Raw genomic sequence first — 26,450 nt, forward strand, 5'->3', positions numbered from 1 at the left:
TTAAGAAACACTAAAAACATATGATTTCATATCAAACCATTTTAACAAGGCTGACACCTTTTCAATTGAGTTTGGTGTTAGACTCAGTATCTGTAAAATCATTTAGTGTCATCATTATTGTCATTTTACAGGTTTTGCCTCCCATGATATCCTGTTCCTTGCACATTCTGGGGAATTAATGGAGGGAATTTGTTGCCCAAATTGAGAGCAGAAGGATAAGGTGGGAAGGGGATCTTTAAAAAACTAGCAACATCTACAAAATGTATCACTGTATGAAAAGTAAATGAAGCAGACCGACACATTGCACTACAACAATAGATACTGCAGGTTGATTTGGTCCAGAAAACAACAGCAAATGAGGAAATAGAAGATAGGGACACAATAGGGACACTAGTTTATTTTTGTATTATTGATTATGTCTGCTTTCACACATAATTTATTGACATGTCTAAAAAGCAATTCATCTTCTGACACCTTGGCAGCTAAATTAAGCTATTAGCCAATGGTACTGTCAGATAAATAAGAGCTAAGACTAATAGCAATGCATGATGCACTCTTGCAGCATAATGCATCATTAGAAGATGGCCTGTTGATCCCATCTGCTGGTATTTAACCAGCCTAAATGATTTGTTGCAACTGTGTGTTCGTTACATGGCTGTTTGGACGTTAGCAGGGGTGGCTTTAGGTTTGAGTGCATGCGACGTCACATGTCGATCAGTAAATATTTCAATGAAAATAAGCAATGAATACGCTTTGTGATGGAAAAATTCCTTTTCATTATGGGTTGATGAATTTTGAACTATTTTGTTGAATATGATTTCTTAAAGACATTTATCTAACTTGCTTCATGTGACTGATATGTTATGCAAATGCATGAACACCTAACCTCTGCCCTATATGATTGTAACAGAGTCACGAACCAGCCAAAACTCAGATAGAAAGTCGTCTTCTTGTCTTATGTTTTATGTCTGATAATTTTATGCTTTGCACAGAGTCCCAGGTCATGCGTCATGAAGTTTTAACTTTACGTCTTGTGTCGATGAAAAGCCTGTCTGATTGGGATAGTCGTATGTACGTGTGTGTGTGTAGCTTAATCACTGCTGGCACCGAGAGTGCTTGTCTCTTCCCCTGACCTTGTTGATATCTGTGTATAAAATTGTGAACACTCCTTTACTCGGGGCTCATTCACTCAGCTCATGAATTTGACTGTGTGGTGAGTCCATCTGCAGATGGTTGGATTAAACTTACCGAAAAGACAGATCTGACTTTACTCTTTTATTGACAGAAATTTCCACCACAGCTTCTAAAATAAACAATTATTATTAGCATTATCAATTTAAGGTCTATGGTGTTATACTGGATCGCATTCACAATTGAAAGTAGGGTACACATCACATTAGAAACATCTTCCACTACAACACAGTTTCAGTGCAGTCCATGATTTGGTGGTATACATGTGCACCTCTGGGCTCCGGAGGAAAAAAAAAAGCCTTATGTGCAGATTTTATACTTTTGAATGAAGGAGTGCCTTTGAGGTGTTCTCTTATTTGGTGTGAGATTTGTCCTGGCAGAGTGAGAGTGTGTCTCCAAACCCGTAAAATGTTAAAAGACAAGGGAAAATGATATCATACTGCTGAATTTTACCACTGAGGTACAATTACAGTCTTGATTTTTCAGAGACACTCTCACCTAAAAACCTCTTATGAGGAATGGAAAGATGTTCAAGACTTACAGAGACACAAAGTGTCCCCATAACCACAGTGGATGGAGACACTCTGAGCTGCTCTGCCTCATCCACCTGAGCACTGTCAACGTCCTGACGTTATGAGAAAATGACCAAAAGTCTTTCTGTCAATATTTGAGAGGTGGCAGCCCTGATTTAAAAAGTCAGTTGAAGACCGCTGACAGACAATTATGACCAACATAAGGGAATGATACCAAAAAAGTAGTAGGGGCAAGACAAGGAGATAGGAGAAGACAGGGGAAGGAGGGTTGGTTCCTTAGCTGCTGCTACACCTTTTTACATGCATCTACAGTAAATGTTACTCTGGTAATCTTGCATAATTATATACATCTCTTGTGCAGCTGACTTTGAACATTTCCCACAATCAGCAGGTGGATGGACTAAATATTACTGTGATATGCACCTTTGAATTGTCTGAAATGTCTGAATGCTGATAAAGCTGATGGTGTCATGCAAAACTTGATGTTAAAAGTGTGCGAGTGCCCCGAATCTAGCTTCTGTTGTTTCTTGTGAAGAGGCATGTTTTATAAGCCCCTTGAAAAGTATTTGCGCCCCACCTGAACAATTCTATTTCTTTTCTCATTGTCTATACACTGAGATAAAGCAGCGATAAATCCCCGAGTCAATTCACTCTCCTGCTTTTTCTCCACGTTCCCCTCAATCTCCCGTTCCATCTCGTTGACGCAAACACAAGCCTCTCTTTGTGCTCTCACACTTACTTACTTTTGGCGAAAAAAAGAGAGATTTTTAACACTTGACGAAGCTTTTCAGTCTTTCGTTCGATGGAGTCGTACTGAAAGTTCTGCGTGCTTACAGTTGAGACACGATGAGACAAAACTGACGATCACACAGGCCTCATCTATTAGTCATGACCTCATCAAGCGGAGGAATCCTGAGGAAAGCACTTTCAAAAAACGCTGTCATATCAACACAAATCTCCATTGCGGGTTTATCACCGGGATGTGTGTTGATCCCAGGACAGAGAGAGGTGAGGCATAGCCGTGAATCTGGTAGTAATGTTTCAGGAAAGTTCGTTCGAGGTCATCCTGTAAGTGCGGAAAACTTTTATCTTATTTTTTTCATCAGATTTTTAAAAGAAATAAGGAGACCGTAAATTTTACGCATCAGTTGCTTTAGAGTTATTTAATGCAACAAGCTCGTATGAGTGAGAGAACCTCCTGCAGTTTATCTGATTATCACTCTCTGACAGGTCTGTGCTCATGTAGCTCAATGACTAATCTCATCACAGCACAGTTAAGGATAATGCACATCACCAAGAGCTGGCTGACACAAATGAAATGAGGGCAATCACATCAGCAGGTTGAGGGCAGATGGTAAGGTAATACATTATATGGCCAAAGGTACATGTACTATTCATGTTTAAGTATGGAGCTGTTTTTCATGGTGAGAGCCTCAGCTTTTAGTTCAAGTTAAGGAACATCCTTATGCTCCAATACAGTGGTCTTATTAATAATGTCCCCAATTTGGAGGAAAGAACCGTCTCAACAATCACACTGCCCCCTACACACGGTGCAAGGTTACATTTCCTAGTTTGGTGAGGACGAGGTTCACCGACCTGCACAGAGCCTCAACCCCAACCTGCGCCATTTAGGATAAACTGGAACAGCGAGAGCCAGGTCATATCGCCCATCATCAGTGCTTGACCCCAGCGACTCCTGATTTCCATTAAACATCGCTGTGTGGATTCCGGCTTAGTCACAGCTCTTTTTATCCAAACCATCCATGATTCATGCACCGAGTCTATTTAAACCGGTCTATTTAGTCTATTTAATACATTCAATAATGTCCACATTGTCTTTACGTATATCTACTTTTAGTGTCCAGTGCAGTGTTGGGTGTAATATAGTAGATATTACTAGTTACTATAATTTGCAAGGACCAGGTTTCTACTGTCTGTGCTGTGAGTGATGCATTACACTCCACTAAATACACTATCACCAAAATAGCTGAAGAAGGACAGCTGGGCGTTATACAATGGAAGAGGGAATATTGTTTGGCTTCTATAGCCTCAGATTAACCTGATCTCTATAGACTATAAAACCTTTTCCTGATGATGATCCAGTGATGATTTGCCCAGATGGTTTTATGGAGAAACCAAAAAAAAAAACTTCCTCTCACTGCAAAACTGCGCACTGTCTGACTAGAGCCAGTCGGCCCTCTAAACCTGAAGTGCTTGCCGTACTCCTGATGCCGTCCTGGTGTGAAAACTAAACAGAAAAGGGTGGAGACACTTTCATGTTTTTTTGGCAGCAGGCACAGAACATGAGCAACCATACCCAACAACGCCAAGAAGGAAGAATAGGAATTATGCCTCCAGTCGGAAGAAGTTATGCTTTGGTAAGGAATGGACTTGGATCAAATTTCTGATAAAATGATTTTTGACCCCTTTTGATCAGTGGACCCTGATGGACTGAGAGAATATAAATTATTAAGGAACAGACTCAACTTTTTTTCATCACTTTTGCTGGCAAATCCGAATGCTTTATTTGTTAGTTCATATGGTTTCCATTCAGTCAACCAAAAATGTTTCAATATGTATGTCATTATGAGCTGCTCTGAATGAGCTTAGCCAAGTTGGCAGTGACTCAATGGGTCTTCATGTCAGGTGCTAACACATTACCGGATGTAGTAACTGTTTTATATTCTATGTTTTATATTACAGCAAATCCTATTGGGAACAACTTATATTACTCCATTACTGCTTAAAGAAACTGCTTTACGTTATTTTTGTAGCACTTTACCTCCACCACTGGTCTACTGTCTACTTGTGGTCAATTGCTGTAGCTAGCAAGCTAACTGTTAGCCCAGTCACAAAATTTCCAGGAGCTTCTTTCTATTTTCTCCCTGTTGCTCACAATTGCACATCATTTCGTTCAACTGGTTCAGTGCCTGTTTAAAAAGTTTGGACCGGGCAGGCGTCCGGTGTTGTTGATTGCAGAACCACTAAGAACCACTCATCCAACTACTTCAAACAAGACACAGTGTTTCCTTGGGGTCTTCAGCAATACACTCACTGATGAATGATTGATTGGATGAGCTGCTGTTGAAAAACTCAAAGCACCCACAGTAAGTTAGCTAGATGTGAACTCACTGAGGAGGGAAAGTACAGCTCTCCAACCTAAAAAGTGGTCATATAAACTTTTTCACCCATCAGCTTAGCTTGGTCACTAACAGGACAATAAGTTCACACGGTGATGTTCTTAAAAAACATCATTTTTAATTAACTTTTTATGAGCTGAATGATCCAGTAACACAGCTTATACACTATGATGGCTTCCTCTATGATGGACTTTCCAGCTGTCCATCCCCTCAATGGTCAGGACTGTCAAGAGTGCAGTCTATGTGCTGTGCTGTGTCCAGGCTGCTGGAGTGGACACTGGTATTGCAAAGGAGATATGATCGCGTGCATTATGGTGCAACTACAATGCAATGTGGATGCATTGCAGTGAACACGTAATCGTAATACTCTTGTTGCTGCATGGGAGCGAAGCCCTGCGTCCGAAGTCTCTCGTAGCAACACATTACCACCTATGGTTTTTGGAATGATCTTTAACAAATCACATTTGGGCGTCCACATACATTCAGTCATGTGCCGTACACACAGGCAAACGCTTATAAGACCCGAGACACAAATGTCTTTCAAAAAATTATAAACATTTATGACCTGATTTCAACCTTGGAATTTATAAAAGCTTGAAAATGTATAAGATTAAAGGTGCAGTATGTAGTTTTGGGGTAGACATCATTAATCTTCACTGACTGATTTTCTTTCTGCTTAAACAAACAAAATTAATAAACAAACTCCCTTCATTTTATATCTGCATAAACTTAATAAACAAACTGACTGTAAAGGACAACACAATTTCATACTGTTTTCCCTTGTTTATATATGGCAGACCCTGCCACCTTTCTAGCTGTTTATGCTCCTCTGAGATCAGTTTGTTACTTGAGTTATGGAGGAAAGAGAAAATGTCTGAATATGAATTTCTTTTCCAAAACTACATAGTGCCCCATGACGTTGAGTTGTCATGGGAGACCCCTGCTGGAAAGCTGATGGGACAACAACAGGGAAGCTACTACTGGTAACCTCAGGCCAGGGAGGTGGAGGGGGGCTTCAAAACACACAACCAACACAACTGACCTCCATATAATGCAGGTCACTGCTAATGTGCTTTTATTGATGAGTACACACATACACACTGGCAGAGGGGGATACAGAGGTCAATGAGTTTCCCACTGTGGCCAATAAAATTTTGAAATCCCATTCAGAAATGTATGCACACACACACACTGGTATCCACCTCCAACGGCAAAGTGAATCGTTTGCATCAATGAGCAGAGCTCTGATTAGTGCTCATGAAGCTCTGCCTTTCATGGCTCAAACATCATGGAGTCAGTTGTCTTCAATTTAAAATGAAAGAACTCCTCACTTCCCCATATAAATTATGCTACTCTAACGAACAGAGCACTGCGGGCAATCCAGAGCTTAAGACACTAAATGTTTTATGCTGTGTAATGGCAGTCGCTGGATTGGCACTGCTTTGAATGCATTGGAGCAGACAGACAGAAAACTGTGAATTAAATAAGAATAAATACTGATGTTAACTCAGTGCCGAGGTCGATTTTCTTACCTTTAAAAATACAGAAGGGGGAAACCTGAGAAAAAGAAAAAGAGAAAAAGAAAAAAAAAAACAAAACAGAAAAACCCAAGGCCCCAACTGTTTCAGCGCAACCTTCCAATGGGCAGTAGACGGAAGTTAAAAGAGGAAGAAAACAAACTGTTCACTCAAAGAGAAGATCCTCATCTTCAACACAAAGTAGCGCTGGTTTAACATTTCCAAACAACATGCAGCTAAAAATACGATCAACAGCATGAATTAAACATATTTTCCACCGATCCTCCGGGAGAGCTACGTTCGCGAGCGGCTTCACCACATGATATAATTACAGAGGTTGCGACGGTGGTGATAAACACAGTGCAAAGACAGATTAAAACTCGCACTGCCCTCCTCCATCCACAAAGGAATTTGAACAGCTTGATGACAGGAGACCGCGTCGTGACAAAGCTGTCTGTGAACGAGACGATTCGGAAACAAAGACACTTCAAAGTTTACTGCGTTGGACTAACTGCTGCATTTTGCCAGTAGAGAGGTTGCCAGAGTGTTTGCTGGAACTAGAATCCTGAGGGTTTATATGTTCATCCGTCCAGTAAATAAGTGGGGCAGAGTTGTATTTGAGCAGGGGGTCCAATTCCTCAGTTTTAAGGATGATATAGCCATGGTACATCCCATCAATAAAACAGAAACCGACTTTGAACCACAACAAAAATGCCTGAGACGGGTGAGCTCGTGGCTGTTTTAGCCACACAGAATGCAACATTGTTGTGAAAACAGTCTTGAAAGCAGCAGCACCTATTAATAGTCAGACATGTGTTGCATACCAATGTCCTATAAGCAAAGAACTCACTGTATATCTCTCCATGTGTATTCCTCACCTTTTTAACACTTCAAACCTACTTTTAACATTCAGTAGGGTTCTGCACCAGCAAAAAGTTACTCTCAATTGAACCTTAATGTGATGCTCAATTTAAATAAGCCCACTGCTACTCCAGTATTTATAGAGGGATTGGATAAGACTAAAAGTCCACAGCCATGCTAGTAGATCTCTGACACTATATAGAAGCACAGCCTTTAATTTGAGCTACATGCGAAAGTCTGCATACTAACGTGCACAGAAAGAGAAAGTTTACACCATATGTTTACCAAATAATACCATGTTCAGTTTTTTAGTGTAGCACCTCTGCATGCTGAAATTCACAATAAGCACATGAATAGCTGAGACATTTTATGAATGTCTTGTATGAAGTCAGGGAATGACCCAAGTACTTCCAGTTTCTCCTGATGGTAACACAAATGGCGAATTTCATGGCCACCCACTCGTTGTTGAGACATATGACACTTGATAACAAATGTGCCCCAGAGCTCACTCACATTCAGTGATCCCACCACCATGTGGACAGTGATATGCCACCTGATGTTTCACCTCCATAAACTTTCACAAAAGAACAATCTGCATTTTAACCAAGAAACAATTTGTCAATTTCGCGTTGAAGGTAATGAGAGAGTGGAGACAAAATATCACTTTCTCAAATAATTGTGAGAAAAAAACCTTTATAGATTTATATTTTATTGTCTCTATAGTGTGTTGTATTATGCCAAAATGTACCACAGGCAAAAGGGGACTACAGAGATATACATAGAAACTAAAAAACACCGAGGATAAGTTTGGCAGGGTTGGCGTTCCATTACTGGGACAGGATACTCACGATTAATAACCGGCATAATTTGTGATGTGAAGTTTAGTTTTTATATTGTCCCATGCCTAATAGTATATAAATTATGAATGCAGTTAGAACATTTCAATCTAAATGATAATAAACCATATTTTACGTTATCGGCATAATGGACCAAAATTCTATTATTTTGAAAAACAAAGCTTGTGCTGACAACCCTTCCATACATTCTCAAAACTTGGAATCTAGAACACAGGAAGTCATCCTTCAGTGATTACAATTAATATGATCAATTAGAAAACCATTTTGAAAGATTTTCTATAACTCTATTGTGGACATGTCCCATTGCACAATGATAACATTGCACTCAAACATATCTTAAATAGAATATGCTTTGGGGTAAGAAAAAGTTAGTAGACTACCGTGTAGTTCATTCAGCCTCCGGTACGAAGGCTTCCCATTGCTATTCTCAGCACTGCGAGCATCACCATTACCACCCAAGAGCACTACTAGCACACTGGCTAGTTACTGTAGCACCATGCATAATACATCAGCTTGGCTTTGAAGGGCATTTCTCAGAAGAAATGACATCACTGAAGAAATCGCTTATGGAGGGTGGCATCAAAGAGGTGCAACTGCCCGCAGCGTCTGCCCCAGACTGTGGCTAATGCTCCATTCTGAGCAAGAGAGCGGCAACATCAAAAAAGCTGAGATGACTGTGGTTTGGACAGCATGCTGCAAGTTAGGACGCTGTGAGAATAAATGAAATGTCAAGACAGCAAAGAGCTGTTGGAAAGCCCTTCCAAATATCTGCTTTGCCTCTTCAGCACTTCTTAATCGACAGAAGTGGGAATTTTCATGTCTTTGAAAAAACAGGGAAGAAAGATTGATTTTCTATAATTCATAGTTTCAAAAGTGGCAGGCCAGGGTATTTCTTTATCTTGCATCACCAATCAAATTCTTCCTCCATGTCTTGTTATTCATATCAGATGTTCTGATGCTGCTTTGGCCTGACAGTGCTGGCATGTTACGCAATTATGAATTGCTTCAATAAAAAAATCAACTTACATCAGAAAAGTACTATAGTTGATGATGTGAAATGATGAGTGTTCCCCAAATATCCATCCACTTATGGGCACAGATGTCCCTTTAACCCACATTAATTTAGCCGTAGCAGTGGTAACCCATTTTCTAGGCCGCTGCAAGAGAACCAACTAATGATTTCCATCTTTGCTTGATTCTTACTCACAGGTCAAAGCTTCATCTAAACCTTACATAACATAACTGAAATGATTCTTTAAGCTGTGAGCCCACTTTGACTTGGCTCCATTTTGGCTTGTTTTCATCATTATCTCCAGCAGAACAGGACACACTGTTGCATTCCCAGCAGCGCTGATACATTTTAAGCAGTTTCTGTGAAACAGTGCTGAGCTGCAGACGGATTCGAATCATCACAAAGTGTCAACAGAAAAGCCACGACCAGCGCTTCCGCCAAGCATCTGTCTAGCTCCGTTGGTTATAAAAAGGAAAACTGACGGCCATAAACTCATTTAGCTTCTCGTTATGGGTGGGACTTGTATATACGGACTGGCCTGTCTGATGCCATTGCCATGACATAATGTGCATCCTAAAAATTGGGTGCAATTCCACTTTAGCGAATGAAAAAATGATGCCAACTCTGCCCTGGAGTGTATGTGGTGTGGTTGCTTTCTCTGTCTTTCTCTTTTTCTCTTGCAGTGCTATAAATAGTGGAGAGTGCTGCTGTCTCTCATATTTCATGTGTCACTGGCTCCCACAGTCACTGGAGAAGGATGTTCAATGCGTACATACATAAAGCCTCTTCTTGCCTCCTTTTTACACTTGTTTCCACTTCCTCGCTCTCTGCACTGCTCTCTAATAATCTCCTCTCCTCTACTATGCTTTAACCTATGAGGCCAGGCCTAAGCCTTGTGCCTCAGGTGGCAGGGGACTAGATGCCTACATGTAAGGTATTTTAAGTGGCAAAGAAAGAGTAACGATTGCATTTGTATTCTGATTTTACAGGGAAAACAATAATGCATGTAATTTATAGGCCTCTTTGAAATACGCTTCTAAGTGTTAGTTTAGTGTAGTGCCACATTTGCATGGAAACCCAGCCACCACCAGGTGGGGAAATGCACATAAACAATGTTTATGTCAAATGATCTTGTCATTTCTAGCATAGTTCGTTTCGTGCTATGATTAAATATTGTTCTCTTTGAAGTCCCCATGGATACAATGCTTGCCACATAGGTGTAGGTGCATGTTTCCTGTAAAAACAGGCAGCAGCTGATAGTGCGGAATGTACATAACAGACAGTCATGGTGTCCAGAGGACAAATCCCACGACAGTTCCTCTGATGGAGACATATGTAATTTAAGTGAAAATCTCAACAACAACCAGTTGGATTGCCATCAAATTGAATACAGAGGATGGCGCACGTTCGGCTAGCAAATTCAAGCATGCTAAAGTGCTAAACTAAGATGGTGAAGAAGGTAATCATTACATGTTAGCATTGGTGTTAACACCACCATGCACACACATAACACATGACTCCAGCATGCAAACAACAACAGTTAGCAGTTAGCTCAGAGCACTGCTGTGCATATGTACAGCCATGCACTGCTGTTTGTGTGGAGACATATAGGTCACTTCATCACAGAACTCATGGGCCTCAAGCACACTGAGATTGCTTAGGGTCAACTCTTTTGTTCTTGTTGGTTTTATCACTGTAGACCTGCCTGCAACCAGTGCCATATGCAGCCACACTGCCAGTACAAGTGGCTTTAATGACAACACAACTCTACGTCAATATGTGTTTGTCAATCAAATGCGATAAATACCCTTAGCAAAAAGTAGTTTATTCAAGTGTACTACAAGTATACTTTTTACTAAAACTGAGGCAGTATACTTGAAGTGTACTTTTTATATACTATTATTTTAAATACTTAAGAAGAGTATAGTGAAGTGTACTTGGCTTATACTAAAAGGAAAAAGAATAGTATAAGACTAAGTGCATTAATGTTTAGACTTAAACTTATACCTTAATAGTAAAGCTTATACTTGTGCTTTAGTATACTGTAATGCCCCTTGTGGACTGTGGCGCAAAAACTCTTGGGTATTCTGTTGTGATTGGTGTAATTATGGTTTGTGAATGTGGTTGTGAATAAGATGACGGGTGCGTGTTAATTCACATCCTTGTTCTGTGGTTAAATTGTGTCGAGTTAACAAACTGTGAGTGAAGGGGTGTTTTCCGGGAGAGACTTCCTGACTGTAAAGTTGTCAGTGTGTGGAGTAATAATTGGTGAATCTCTTGCTAGAACTTACAAAATTACAAGTATTAGTACTTAGATTAACGTCAAGTCATTGACTTGTGCTTACATTTAAGTTAACAGAGTAAAAATGTTTTTCACTACACATACTTGCATTGAGGTATTACCCCTGTTATAAACGTACATACTGATAAACTAAAATGTGGACTAGAAGTATATACTTAGTACACTAGCAGTATACAGATGAGTGTACTTGTTGTATACTTGAAAGCATACTTCTGTAAACTTAAAATGACCTTATAAAGTATACTTAAAGTATACTTTTATAAACTTAAAATGTTCCAATTTAGTCCAAAGAAATATTAAATTAGTATACTTTCTAGTATGCTACAAGTACATGGTCCATAGTATACTTGCTATACTTATACTTATACTCAGCATACTTAACAAAATGAATTTCAAGTATACTACATTTTGCTAAGGGTAATAATGTAAGACTCACACAGAGGAGAGTAGGAGTCATACATAACCAGGTCTGTAATATAAATGTCTAGCACTGTGGATAGACAAACATCCAGCTCATTGCTGCCTGATCAATGTTTCAACGCAACAAATCAATGAGATTCATTTATTTAGCCTGAAGGCAAGGATAAGTGAGGACACTATGGTTTTACTACAGCAGCTGAGAGGAGTGCAAATAAGGAATTCCCAGCCTTAACTATGAGCACATGGAGTGCAGTATGTTGGCCAGCTGAGCGAAAATCTCTAAGGGATTTGACCCTTAGCCAATAAACTGCAGAGTCTCTTCATCTCTCAGTCAGACACAATGCTTAGTCATCAGAGCGACGCTCAGCTCAACCTGACAAATCCTTATTAGTCAAAGTTAAAAGGTCTGAGAGAAAATATTTCCTTTGAGCTGTCTTCACAAGCTCCTTCTCCGTGTGTGTGTTCAATCAACAGCTGCCAATGCTGGAGCCGTCTTCGCCTGGCTAGTTCTGGTTGCAAAACACCCGAAAAAAATCCCTCGTAGCTGACAGAGAGCGCCCGATAACTGATCTACACCAGCTATAAAAAGACACAAGCATCTTTGACTGCATTTCATTTCCATCTCTTTCAATTCCCCAAGTGCAAACGTCCTGTTTTCTATCTGACTTCAAAGCTGATTAAAATACCCCAATCTATTCTCCTTCCCCGATGAACTGACTTCAACAAGTTCAATCTGTATTCTAATGAGTTTCCAAGGACTCAGGGTTAAATATAATCATGATGTAATGGCACTGTAATGATGACTAAACACCACTGATATAAAAAGATGATTTAGGATTTCAGGAAAAGCATTCATAACTCACTAAAAGGTGAGTGTCAGGTGGGTTGCTATTGATTGCATCTGTAGCCTGAGCGAGGCTGATCAATGGCAGCAATCCTTTCAACTAATCCCAAATCCAGAGCGGTGCACAAACAGCAGGGGCGTGGCCCCGGGATCTGTGGGTAATTTCACAGGCGATGAGTGGAAAAGACATCCTCATTATTTGCACTGTTTATTTTGTGTCTACATATCTCATAACAAGACCTTTCCAGCTAATTAGCTCTGTTAATGTTTTGTGTATATTTCCCTGAAAAACTCAAAAAGTATTTTTTTTCTTCATCCTGGGTAAAAAGGTTCTTAATTGTGAGCCGTGAAAGCCGTTTGACAGGTCACTAATTGCCGGGGTCGTTTGATAGATCAACAAATTTGATGACTCATGTTGTCTCCATGCACAAAAGGTCCTAATGTTTGCCAACTCATGAGCTCATCCTGGCTATTGTGGTGACAAAATGTCAATAAAGGGAGACTATGTTGTCAAGGTTAATGGACACAAATACAAAGAGCAAGTAACAATGATGCACTGTGAACCTTCAGTGGCTTGTGTCTAATAAAGAACCTTGAATAGAGCTACATGGTGAACCCAAATATGATATATATGTCCAGAAAGTGAAAATTTGCCCCCTTACCAAAGTCTGTCCATTTTCACGTTTTGCTCTGACAACAGTTGAGCAAGATGGCCAAACCTGAGCTTCAGGTTTACTTCCTGATTGTGTGGCTCATTAAATATGCTTAGTGGGGGGACTCAAGATGGCGGCGTAGAGAGTGGTTGACTTTTCTGAGCTCCGCACCACCGCACTGATATTTCCTACATAACTTCGCCCATTTCAAAATTCACGACAATTTTCAAGTGTATTCTAATATGAATATTGATGAGTATTTTTTGAGACGCCAGGACGGGATGCCACCAAAAGATAGCAGAAAATCGTCCAAGACGAGCAGACCAGAAGCTACTGATTTCTCTGACTTCTCCCCAGTGGAAGAAGAGCAACAACCGCTAATGGGTAACACCGAGGATGCACTTGACCCGGCTTTTCGTCAAACTATTCAAGAAATAACGGCAAACATAACCAGGGTAATTGATGAAAAGCTGGGGCCATTATCCCAAACGCTACAGGCCCACGCCCAGCAGCTGAAAAAAAAATGAGGAGAGAACCACCGAGGCAGAGAACGGGATCTCTGCGGCTGAACACACCTCTGAGACGGCGGAGATGCGGATCCAGGCGCTTGAAAACCAAGTACAAAGCATGGCTGAGCATATCTCGAGAACAGGGGTAGGAGAAAAAATGTACGGGTGATTGGCTTACCATAAGACGCGGAGGGTAGTAACCCGACAAAGTTTTTCGAAAGCTGGCTACCTGACTTGCTCGGGCTGGAGAGGAAAGCTGGCCATGTGAAAATTGAAAGAGCTCACCGCACCCTAGCTCCAAAGCCGGGACCGAACCAGTGACCGCGACCCGTCCTCATCAGGTTTCATAACTTCGCCGACAAACAGCGGGTGCTGGACACGTGAGGTACCGTGGACCGCGAGGTACCAGGAGTCGAGCATCATGTTTTTCCAGGATCTGTCAGCCGTGGTTCTGCGCAAACGAAAAGGTTTTGACGATGTGAAGAAACGTCTCCGGGACACGGGAGCTAAATACATGATGCTTTACCCGGCCACGCTGAAAATAATCCAAGGCGGGGAAACTAGGAGTTTTGACTCCCCCGCCAAAGCCAAGGTTTTTGTTGACACTCTCAGATGAGTTACACGTGAGTCACTGGCTGATCTGTTTACAATTGAGGGCACGTTATCTATCTGGATGGGAACACTATTTTGAATTAAGTTTGTTTATGGGTGGATCATATATCTATATGAATGATGATGCTCACTCATGTTAAAATTAAATGCCCCAATATATATATATATATATATATGATATTGGATACTGGAGCTAAACCAACCTCACTTCTCCAAAGTACAATGACAGCCAATGGACACAATAGAGTGGTCAACGAGGAGTGCTGCACGGCGGCCTGAAATCTTTGGTTTGCACCCGTCTGAATGGGACACCAAAGTGCTGAGCAAACCTTTAAGATAAAGAGGAGATTAGCTGCTGTCAGGGTGCTGGCTGGATGTGAGTACAGCGAATGAAGAGGCATTAAAGTCAGACAAAGCTTGGGCTGCACTGGCCTGACGCCACTTCCTCGACTGCACTACACACACACACACACACACACACACACACACACACACACACACACACACACACACACACACACACGTGCGCGCGCACACACACACATGCACACATACACATGCACACACACACACACACACACACACACACCCATACAAAACCTGCAAGCATGCAAATGTTTGCACAGGGTTAGCAGTTAATGAGGGCTTGGGGCACACAAATGCCCTTTAAAGCTTAGAAAATGCTTATGAAATAAAAAACTGTCTGAGAAAGTGAGAAGATACCATCCCCTCACATTTTTGCTTGAGCATTTTATTTATTTGTTTATTGCATTTTACCCTTCATATGTAATTGTTTGAGAGGTCATTTTTTCCACAATTTCCACTTCCGCTGAATTTTTGCAGTGCATTTAAGGTTTGAAAGATGAAAACATTTTGGGTCAGAAACAATCAAGGACAAATGCCTGAAGCAAAAGAGTACACTGACACTGTGTAGTCTGCAACAGACCCCACACAAACCACCATGTCAGCAAAAGTATCAAACAACCAACAGGGTAAAAACCTAAGCAATGGTGCCAAGGAGGGTTGGGGGGGCTGAGGACAAACAGAAAAAGATAACACTTTCACAAATTCCAGTCACTGGGAAAAGTTAAAACAAATCTTTGAGGTGCGTTTTCAGAGTTTATTTGCTAATATAAAGTGGAAATGTATTGTTTTATTAAACTGGTGGGGAAACCAAAGGACAAAAGCCAAAAAATGAAATCACAGGAAAGCAAAAAATGCCTCCTGCAATACCATTAACTTCACACCCAGATGAAAATTATGTGGAAAAATCTGTATGAATTCATCTTCTGCCAAATCCAAAGAGCACAGACAGCAAAATAAAGCCAAGTGAGAATTGTTCACATCAAGGTGATAAGTGGTGAACGGGTGTTGGACCACCACAATCTGTCATTTTTAAAAAAAAAAACTTCACAGCTCCAAAAGCTCTGCGGGACATAATGGCTCCCTCTCAGCAGCATTATGGAGAAGAAGCTTGTTTGTAATTATGTAAGGCCCACTTATACATGAGTTCATAAACGCTAAAGGCATGCGAGAACAAAGAGTTGGCTGTTAGGCTGCGGCCAGTCCTCAACACCCACCCCGTCAACAACACATACACTCGCAAACACACACACGCACATGCAGCACACACATGCAAAAAAGACAAGGGCAGGCAAAGTCACACTTACATTTAAGCATACGCAATAAAGGAACCAGCTCTTTTCAGTAAAACAGATGGGGCGAGCAGGTAAATAGGCACTAAGCCCTATATTGCACAATGTCAGTCCTGTTCAGCCCACTGAATTCACGAGATGTAAATCAAGGGCAGAAAACGAGCATAGGACAGGAAGAAGAGATGGTAGCTCTGTTTTTTTGGAGAGATTTATTACCATGCTCTGACTCTGACACTTGATTTTAAAATCTTGATCTAATATCAACAATAATCTAGACGAATTTGGCAATAGCGGTGGTATTAAATGGCATAGAGTAGATACAAGTACCCATTCTGGAACTGAACAGTCAAACACTGTACCATCTAAAAAAAAACCAAAAAAAACAACTGCCCACATAAACACCCTTAAATGTGCAGCTATCTATGTTCTTGCACTGGGTCGAACACATTTGTAAAGCCTTTAAGTAATGTGAGGTAGTGCAAGGGAGAATGCACATACAACTCTATGTATTAACAAAGGTTGTGCTCTTAGCTTGTTTGCTAATGTTAGCGACAGGTAAGCCTTCACTCAGGACTTCTGGAATGTGACATGCAGTCAGTGGGGTTAAGATAGCTGTCCCCAGTCAGCACATAACTCTAAAAAGGAGGATGGCTCCCTGTTAAATGAGAACATGTTTTAAGTTATTTATTCAACACTGTTGCTGTACTGGTTCATTATTATGCTTGTATACCTACTGTAAAGTAGTTAACATACTTTGGAAATAAACAGTGTGGGGAAAATAGACTAAAGGGGGTGACATTGTGTTACCAATGTCTGACCAACACCTGATATATAAGAAAAGTCCAAAATTGTCAAGTACTAAAATCAAATGTCTGAACCAGTTCATCTGATCAGTCTTGATTACTATATATTCAACAGGGCAACATTAAAGAATTGTTAATTTGTCAAATTCATACTCAGAATAAACAGGCGGCAGAGTAACTCCTAACTGTGGCTGCTACCGCTGTTTAATTCAGCCAGTCATGCCACTAGCTGTCCCGACAGTGAACTCAGAGCACCAGGAGAGTGTTGGCACATAGTCTTCATCACTAGCAAGGGAGCTTTGGACCAGGACACACTCAGGCTAGCTGGCTAGCACGCTAACTTCAGTAAATATCTCTGCAACACAATTTATAGAGGTCATGATGTCAAAACGGTTATTTCTTCACATTCTGTTGATAATTTGACTTGTTTTTAATGTATTCAATTGAATTTCTTTCTTGTTTCCAGCCACAGCAAGCAGCTGTTTTCAGTGTAAACACAGTAACACGATAAGTGCAGTGAAATGGAACACGTGGATCACTGGTGGAACAATTGCTAATACTTACTTATCATAGCCTTACAAAGCTGATGTGGCTAAGTTGTTTTGTTCAACTTGTTGTGGAGCTCTGTAGCTCTAATGAGATACGCGTTGAAATTATAATTTTTCAAGTTTTAAGATGCATCTTTTTTAGTAAATCTCTACAGCTGCTAAGTTTTAACATGACATTAACATTTGAGGCCTGAATAAATAAACATTTTAAACATTACCCAGTCATTTCTAGCATTTTCATAGCTAACATAACGATTTTTCAACAACCATTCAGTCGTTTAAAGAACAGGCTACATATGGCACACATGTGAATGTGGTTTTAATATTTGTTACACATGCTGCAGAAATGCACATTTGTCCATACAAAAAATGTACAGTGACAGACTATGCATGACTCCCACCCACTCACTCACTCTCTCCCTCACACACTCCGGGCTAATTGGGAGTCGCCCCTCACTGACCTCCTCTCATACACAGACAGAGTCATAGCCATGACAGCAGGGTCTTGCTCATTATCCCCAACAAGGGTCAGCCTTGTTCGAGTCCAAACGCACCTGGCTGACATCACGGCCAACCCTGAGTCCCTGTTGCCACGGTAACCACAACTTGGCAACCGCAACTTGGCAACATCCCACTCCGCGGGGGATTGATTGGGTGAGCAATGCAGTGAGAGGTGGATTAGGAGGAGTATTATTGTCTCCCTCAGTGCAGAGGGACATGCAGGGTCTGAGCTTTGCCAGACACTGAGAGGATGGTGGACTCACTGAAACAATGATGACAACCCTGGCCCTGAACTTAACACAGAGATGAAAGATTGCCTCTCATTTATCCATTACTCATTAATTTGATAATGAGCTGCAGTGATTAAAAAAATACTGTACTGTTCTTTTGGCAGAGCAGGCGGAGGCCTATTCCATATAGTTTTTGATCGCTAAATGATATTATTTGGAGCAGAGTGAGAGAGAAATGGTCACATTTTCACTCACTGTGTGTTTCATGTGCAACCAAATAGATGCCATGGTAAATATAGGTGCAAAGTGATCTTTGCGAGTAGAGTTTTCTGGCTGCAAAGTGCACACTCAACCGTCGAGTGAAATGAACAAAACTCAAGTGACAAAATGATGCGTCCGACAAACAACCATTACCCTCTCCATAGCTCCTGCTCTGCTCCTCTCTCCTCTTAGGGCAGAGGAGTAGAGGGAAAACCACTCAGTGACTGAGACAGGGGAAGCAAAGTGCAGCACTTATTTGTCATCATCCATTAGTGAACCAGCCGGACCCCAGCTGCAGAGAGAGGAAATGGTCCGAGGTCATTCTGACGCCTGATTTCTGCACCTGATCAGTGCTACAGGTATCACTATACGGTGTATAGAGCGTGGGTCAACACTAGACCTCCATCAGCTGCTTCATTTAGATGCACTCTGGGTTTAGTTCTCCAATGGCTAGTCAAGTAACTTGGTTTCTCTAGAAAATAGCATGCTCACTATGCAGCGAGGTGAAAAGTAAGGTTTTGTAGGTTGGATTGGTGGGTGGGTGTGTAGCATGCTTGAGTTGGACGCGGACGACTAGGGTTCACATCCAGCTACACACCTGCAGTTAACATTCTCCTTGCCCTGAGATGTCTAGAAATAGTTGCAGTTATATGTTCTGCTGTCTGTCTGAACCACCTGCCCCAGACGTCATCCCTACCTCATCAAGGAGATTCCCTCACCCATAGAATACACACATAGTTTGAGGCAGATTAAGTTTGGGATGAATTAATGCAAGTTGGGTTAAATATAATTTAAAACTGAAGTGGACCTGACACTGAACCTTAAAGGACTCCTGCATTAAACTAAAATAATCTGAATGTGTATTTGCCAGTAACCACACAGTATAAAGCCATACAGCTGAATCAGCAGTGGGCGGTTTACATAAAATGAGGAGATTAACCATATCTGAGGCCATGTAGGGGTCAACACACAGGACTGCATGACGTATATGCAGTTATTCAACATTATTTTTCAACATGGAGGTATGGTGTAGGTATGTGTTAATATTCTATTTTTTGTTTTGTTTTAATGTAAATTAATTGGTTTAATGTTGTCTGTAACCCTGATAAAGCCTGTTAGCCACAACTCTACAACATATGTAGTTAATATCCATTTGTACTTCAACTCTTGCTAAATGTCCTATTTTTGTGTTTTTATATATATACTGTTTCAAATCATTTTAACCATTGCAATCATTTTTTTTCAACACCCTTACACTTACACCTTTTCATTAATGTGTTTCGGCAATTCTAACGTTTAAAATAGCTCTATGTAAACACACTTCATTTTACATTTGACATTGACATGCCCTGCAAGGAAACATGAGCCAGGATGGCACCGGCTTGTCCTGCTTTTTTGCATCTCCCACTGTGTTTCTGCTCTGAACAGTTCAAAGAATAAAGAGGCTGTGGACCAGGCAGCCTATCTTCCCCATCTACCGACCTAGGGTGGGGGGGCGCCAGCTGTGATATGAATCAGATGCCGCCACGATTGGAATACAATGACCTGGTAACACACAGTCAGTCTCTCTCTCTCTCTCTCTCTCTCTCTCTCTCTCTCTCTCTGTCGCCATGTGTCTCTGTTTCTGAACAAGGTTATCAGCAGAGATTATCGGGTTAGGACAATAGATGGCTATTCACATTGGAAGTGAATGGTTTTGGCACACAGGACTGTGGTTGATTTAAAAAAAAAAAAAAAAAAAAAAAAAAGAACCGGAGAAATCTTGTACCCAGATAATTGTAATTTTTATATTCCTGTTGTATTTAATTGTTGTGTTAGAAGCAGCAATAAAATGACTTTGGCCATGGACCTAATCACATTACATATCAGATATCCTCAAATGTTTTGACATTATTATAATATGTGGAGAACAAACATGATCACAATTAGTAGCAGAACTGCTCCTACTTGTGTCACTATCAAGAATTCCCCGGTGAAATACAGCTGCTTCTTCTATATAATCTTACATAAAGTCTACAGGGGGTTGATGGAATAACATAACCACTCATAACAACTTTAACTTTGAAGTTACGAAGGCACGCTGCCGCAAAAGTGGGTCATATGATGTTTCATTCTAATTGTTTCATTCCCCCCCAATGCACTATATAAAGGATGTGCAGTATCCCTGATGCCTGGTCTCAGCTGGTGGAGGATGTACTTCTTTTTTACTGCAGTTAGTTCCTGATTTTTAAGGCTGTTCTCTTCGAGATAATGAATAATTTTGCAGTTTTTGGGCAGAATACAGTATACTAGTCTGGCAAGTTGAGAAATTAAATCACTTTGCTGTTACTGCAGCCATGAAAAGACACACTTATGCCAAATTATTGTTATGAGGGTTTACAAAATCTAAAACCATATTTAGTCTAGTATCACATTGTTGAGATAGCCAGGCGAGGCAGCTCCACTGGTAATAATAATGCTGTAACACAACAGGTTTTATTTGCTGAGATCCTGGTTTAAAATTCAACAACCTAATTGCCGGAGCTGTGCATGTTTCCAATTGGTCTCGCCACGTCCCGAATTGCAAAATTTACTTTAAAGAGTAAAGTGTAATTATAACCATGACAAATCGTGGCCAAATCTGCAAACATACAGTAAGACCCCAGTTGTAATAAACCTTAAAAATGCAATCTTTGTTATTTCCTATGGTAATTCCCACAATATTCCATCAATCAGTAAACATAACTAGTCCAGATACAATACACCTGCAGGAATTACATTTTCTGTGCAAACAGAGATTCAGTTATAGGCCCTAACCTTAAAGTTCAAACTGCGCATGTGATCTATTCCCTCATTACTAGTTTTCCAGAATAATTGCATGAGTCTAGACCAAGAGAACCGTAGATACTATGTATTTTGTCTGTAGGTGTTTCACAGGGGCACTGATTTATGTCTCAGACATGTGTCAGTGGAAAGTTATTAAGCGTTTGTCCACACCGCATGTATCATCTTCTTAATATAAAAAGTTAATGAAGCCTGTTGAGGCTGCAGCAGCCGAGGCAAGTCTTCGGAGAAGGATGATAACGCGCTCTTAACACGTCTCTGAACCATGGCGAAATGCATTACTTTTCAGACTTTTTCCTCAGGGATGCAGCTAAAGGGTCACTCCACCATCCGCCATGAATCTTTGGCAATTAGGCAGAGAAATGGAGAGCACGGATGGAGGGGATGGATGTAGTCTATTACACCCCAGAGTAGCAGGTGAATGTAGTATGAAGACTTCTGGCTTCCTGTACCGCTGCTCAGCATGTGACAAGAACGTGTGCAGCAACATCTGGGAAGAGCTCTTTGATCAGTTAAATGCTGTGTGACGAGAAGACTGGCTGGCAGTATCACCTGTGTGTGTTTAAGTGTTTTCGAGCGCCGCTTTGAGATGTCGCAGATCTAGCTCGTAGCAGTCAGTAAACTCAAGCTGTTTGCGTGCACTCTGGCAGACCAAATGAACACTGCAGACAAGGAGTTGAAACTGTGATCATGTTCGTGCCAGGGAAAAGAGCTTGTGCAAAAACACTGATGATGATATCTATTTTGGATTATGGAGCCGGATGATGGTAAATCAGTGGTTCCCAAAATGAAGGTTGTGATCCTTCAGGAGTGCACCAGACTGCTCCGAGCAGTCGCAGTGCTTAAATTTGGAGTTTTAGCGTCTAACGTCTCTTAAAAGAATCAAATCAACCTGAGAATGTGACATCGCTCAGCCAAGAAATAACAAAAGATATAATAGAACTAAAGATAACTCACCATGCAACCAGCTGAGGCTTCAGTAAGTTTGTACAACCAGCCAAGAAACAATCCAACTCATAATCCTCTATTTAACCGACTGTTGGTTACCCTTGATCGTTGTGTAGAGATTAAATTGTCAACAAGTCAGTTTATAGGTACTGGAAAGCAGATTTTGTTACCTTTAGACAAATCCCGGGCCACTGTTTCCCTCTATTCTCAGTCTTTATGCTAAGCTAAGCTAACCTGCTGCTTGCTGTAGCTTCATATTTAATGATAGACACGAGAGTGGTGAACATCCTCTTGTCTAACTCGACTGAATGATCACATGTCTGGAAAAGTTGAAGGAGGGCAGCCCAAAATGGGGCCAGCGGGCCAAAGTAGGTTCAATTTGACCTGGCAGATGTTTGGAGTCAAAAGAAATTAAAAATTAATGTAAACATAATTCTAATTATATTTATGCTGTTAATTTGTTTTTTACATGTAGGATCCTTAATTATGAAGTACCATTTTGCTTTTGGCCCATGGCCCATTTTACGTTTTAGCTCTCCAGGGAAAATATTTTGGACAGAATCGCTTTGAGGCGTTGCATGCCAAAAACAATGCAGAGCACTGTTAAGAGTGGAAGTCAGTACAAACACTGGAACCCTTTCCAGAAAAAGCAACTAAATCACACAAGGAACACCTATCTACCATTTGACAGCTGATCCATTTGGATTGGTTCTGATGTTAAGGGGCGGTGGGACTGTCCATTGGTCATGTGGGTGGTTGCATACCTCACAGATCCTGAGGTTTACAGGCACACACACTAGTGTTATTTCTCTTTTAAACAGCTTGATAAATATTCACATACCAGCATCACCACATAGCATGGTCCCGTCATTTTCATGCCGCCTTACCCACTGATCTCTGTCGTGTTTTTCCTCTCCAACCCTGATGGAAAACATCTGCTACAACATACTGTATGTGCACAAATAGGAAGGTCGATCTGAAATAAGCTGTCTATTTAGGCAACTTAATAAGACATTTCACTGTCAGACACAATCTGCTCTGCTGGTCTAATCAGAAGGCTCGCTCTGGCTTCCCCCAACCCCCCAACGTCCATCACATTAAACTTCTTATTAGGGCTGGGTAGCTCCTCCATCTTGGGAGTGATCTGTGATCTGGGGCATGATAGCCCACAGGAGAAAATACAGGAATTAACTTTAAATGAGCCTTCCTAAACTGCCATGCAACCCACAATGACTGCATATCCTGTGAATGCTATTTCAGTAAAGCAGGCCCTATTTTCTGCCTGGTCACAGAGCAGAAATCCACAAGCAATCAACATGAGCAAACATCATGGTGCTCTCAGTTGAAACAGTGGTCTTGGCAAAGTGATGAATGAGATTAATTACTCTACAGTGGGGAGCAGAAACAGCCTGGAGCTGAGCACAAACACACTGTGGCGTTTTTTAGAGATCATCATGGAGCTATTCAGGCAGGCAGGCCGGAGCTGGGGCACACAGGCAGCAAGGTGCTCTTCATCCAGTCCACATGCCTGGTGATGGCTTGGGGGAAACGGATATGCTGCCCGTTCCAGCGTCGCCCTGCACACGCAAACACAAAGAGGCTGCAGCCGCTCACGAGGAGCTGCTGTCACTCGCCCTCATCGAGCGAATATCTCTCAGATTTCGCTCAGTCTGGAAGTAACACCGTTTTCTCATCAGCCAAGCCCCCCTCCTCCCCGCTCCGACCCCCACACATCCCGGCCTCGGCTGGATGGGTGGATGGATGGATGGAGAATGAATGGCGGGAGGGGGGGGGGTTCCATTTTCAGTCCATGCACCACAGCCCCTTTAGCGCATCATAATACAAATAAATAAATAAATAAATGAAATCTAACACAACGCCACACCACGCCTCGTAATAAACTTACACACACAACAGCGGAGGAGAAACATCTGGCACACACTCCGGACACAAAAACACAACAGCCAGCCATATTCCCGGCAGCCTGTCACAATCAGCCGTTTTTCAAGCATTCGCACAGATGGGAGGTGTGAGACGAGCGGAATGAGGAAACTGGAATGACATTGCGCCTGCTTACTGTAAAATAAATTCCCTCGGGGGATGGAGAGCCTCCTTTTTTCCCTCTCGACTCCCCTCCTTTCCGACGTGCGAATCTCCCCCCCCACCCCCCGAAATTCAGACCATGCAAAACAGGTAGTCAGTCATTCCACCCTGCGAAGTATTTCGGTCCAGCGCGGCGGCGGCGGCGGCGGCGTGCGGGAGAGGAGAAGGCAAGCCAGCATCCGAGAGGAGGGAGAGCCAGCTGTGAGGAGGAAATGAGGAAGGGAGGAAGGAAGGAGCGGCCGGGCCGGAGCGCTGCGCACAGGAGAGGAGGCAGGGAGAGCGGCAGAGGTGCTCTCTCTCTCTCTCTCTCTCTCTCTCTCTCTCTCTCTCTCTCTCTGTATCTCTCTCTCCCCTAGTTCACAATAAAACATCCCCCCATCCCTGCCAGACAGACTGACAGACGGCCTTGGGTACCAGTGTCAGCAGCGACACCCACCGGTGATGAGAGGAACCGCTGTATGGGGGGTGATTAATGCCACAGCAGCTGTAAGAGGGAGGAGCGCGCTCTCTGTGGCTGAACATGATGCTGCAGCTACGTCATGACATCATTTAGCTTCAAACTCTTACAAATACACATCAAGTGCAACTCAAATCCCGTCTAACAGTCCTTTGAATGACAAAAATCACGTCGGAGTAATTTTACGATTGAAGTTTCAAGTTTTGTTATAGTTTAAAGGAAGAAAATGGGTACTTAAAGGGTGTGACACACAGAGAGTCTCCCAATGATCATACAAACTGCAGAGCACAACAACAGCAGCTTCAGCCGTTCTGCTGCCAAAGAGACTACTAGACCCGCAGCATATGAGTGTCACTTTATGCAATGCCTTAGCCTGAAAACTACATGGTGTATGAAGGTGCACTACCTAAAGTTCCTAAATTCTGTTTTTTTTTTCTAAAGCATTTTTGGTGCCTTTATTTTGAAAATGTAACCAGACGTTGCATATTTATATTGCTAACTTCTACAGAATGAGACTGCTCGTTTCTACAGGTAGGCAATTTGAAACGCAACAGCAGAGTGGACCAGTGGGTCGATATCTCACATACCAGTGTTTGGATCTTGGATCTTTTCCATGTAGTTCATGTCTTGCTATTATATGTTATAAATCTACTGTATATCCAAATTCTACGCGGGGGATTATTCACAGAAAGAGAACACAAGCAACAATTTAAATAGAAGTGTAAAGGTGGCAATTTGTTAGTGTTGAAGAATAAGGACCATTTAGCATCTAAACCGACCAATATTGAGCTTTGCAGGTGAGTTTATAAGCTGTTCACAGCGCTACAGGTGATTAGCTAATTTGCTATCTGGCCTTCAAACTGAATTTAGCATATATTTCCTGATTAATGATTGTTTGGTTGCTCATTCAGCAAATCAAGGTGCGAGGACAAGAAATATGCCGTCGTATGTATCACATATCATCTACTGTAATGTATCACATATCATCTACTGTAATGTATCACATATCATCTGCTGTAATATATCACATATCATCTACTGTAATGTATCACATATCATCTACTGTAATATATCACATATCATCTGCTGTAATGTATCACATATCATCTACTGTAATGTATCACATATCATCTACTGTAATGTATCACATATCATCTACTGTAATGTATCACATATCATCTGCTGTAATGTATCACATATCATCTACTGTAATGTATCACATATCATCTACTGTAATATATCACATATCATCTGCTGTAATGTATCACATATCATCTGCTGTAATGTATCACATATCATCTACTGTAATATATCACATATCATCTGCTGTAATGTATCACATATCATCTACTGTAATATATCACATATCATCTGCTGTAATGTATCACATATCATCTACTGTAATATATCACATATCATCTGCTGTAATGTATCACATATCATCTACTGTAATATATCACATATCATCTACTGTAATGTATCACATATCATCTGCTGTAATGTATCACATATCATCTACTGTAATGTATCACATATCATCTACTGTAATGTATCACATATCATCTACTGTAATATATCACATATCATCTGCTGTAATGTATCACATATCATCTGCTGTAATGTATCACATATCATCTACTGTAATATATCACATATCATCTACTGTAATG

At 41.3% G+C, this 26,450-nt stretch overlaps 1 protein-coding gene across 10 annotated transcripts in view; it reads right to left on the reverse strand.

Moving 5' to 3' along the window:
• Nucleotides 1-24,591, reverse strand: part of ctnnd2b (catenin (cadherin-associated protein), delta 2b) — a 190,282-nt gene extending 165,691 nt beyond the window's left edge. For 4 of the 10 annotated variants that reach the window (XM_037084529.1, XM_037084530.1, XM_037084522.1 and 1 more), the window contains exon 1: nucleotides 24,298-24,590. The gene's annotated coding sequence lies outside the window, so the exon portion shown is untranslated. Of the gene's footprint in view, nucleotides 1-24,126; nucleotides 24,144-24,297 lie in introns of those variants that run through there. The other 6 variants (XM_037084527.1, XM_037084524.1, XM_037084523.1 and 3 more) reach the window with 4 other exon arrangements.
• Between the last annotated feature and the right edge of the window lie 1,859 nt (nucleotides 24,592-26,450).

Source organism: Acanthopagrus latus, chromosome 21, assembly GCF_904848185.1.
Source record: "Acanthopagrus latus isolate v.2019 chromosome 21, fAcaLat1.1, whole genome shotgun sequence".
In the NCBI taxonomy this organism is placed as follows: Eukaryota; Metazoa; Chordata; class Actinopteri; order Spariformes; family Sparidae; genus Acanthopagrus; species Acanthopagrus latus.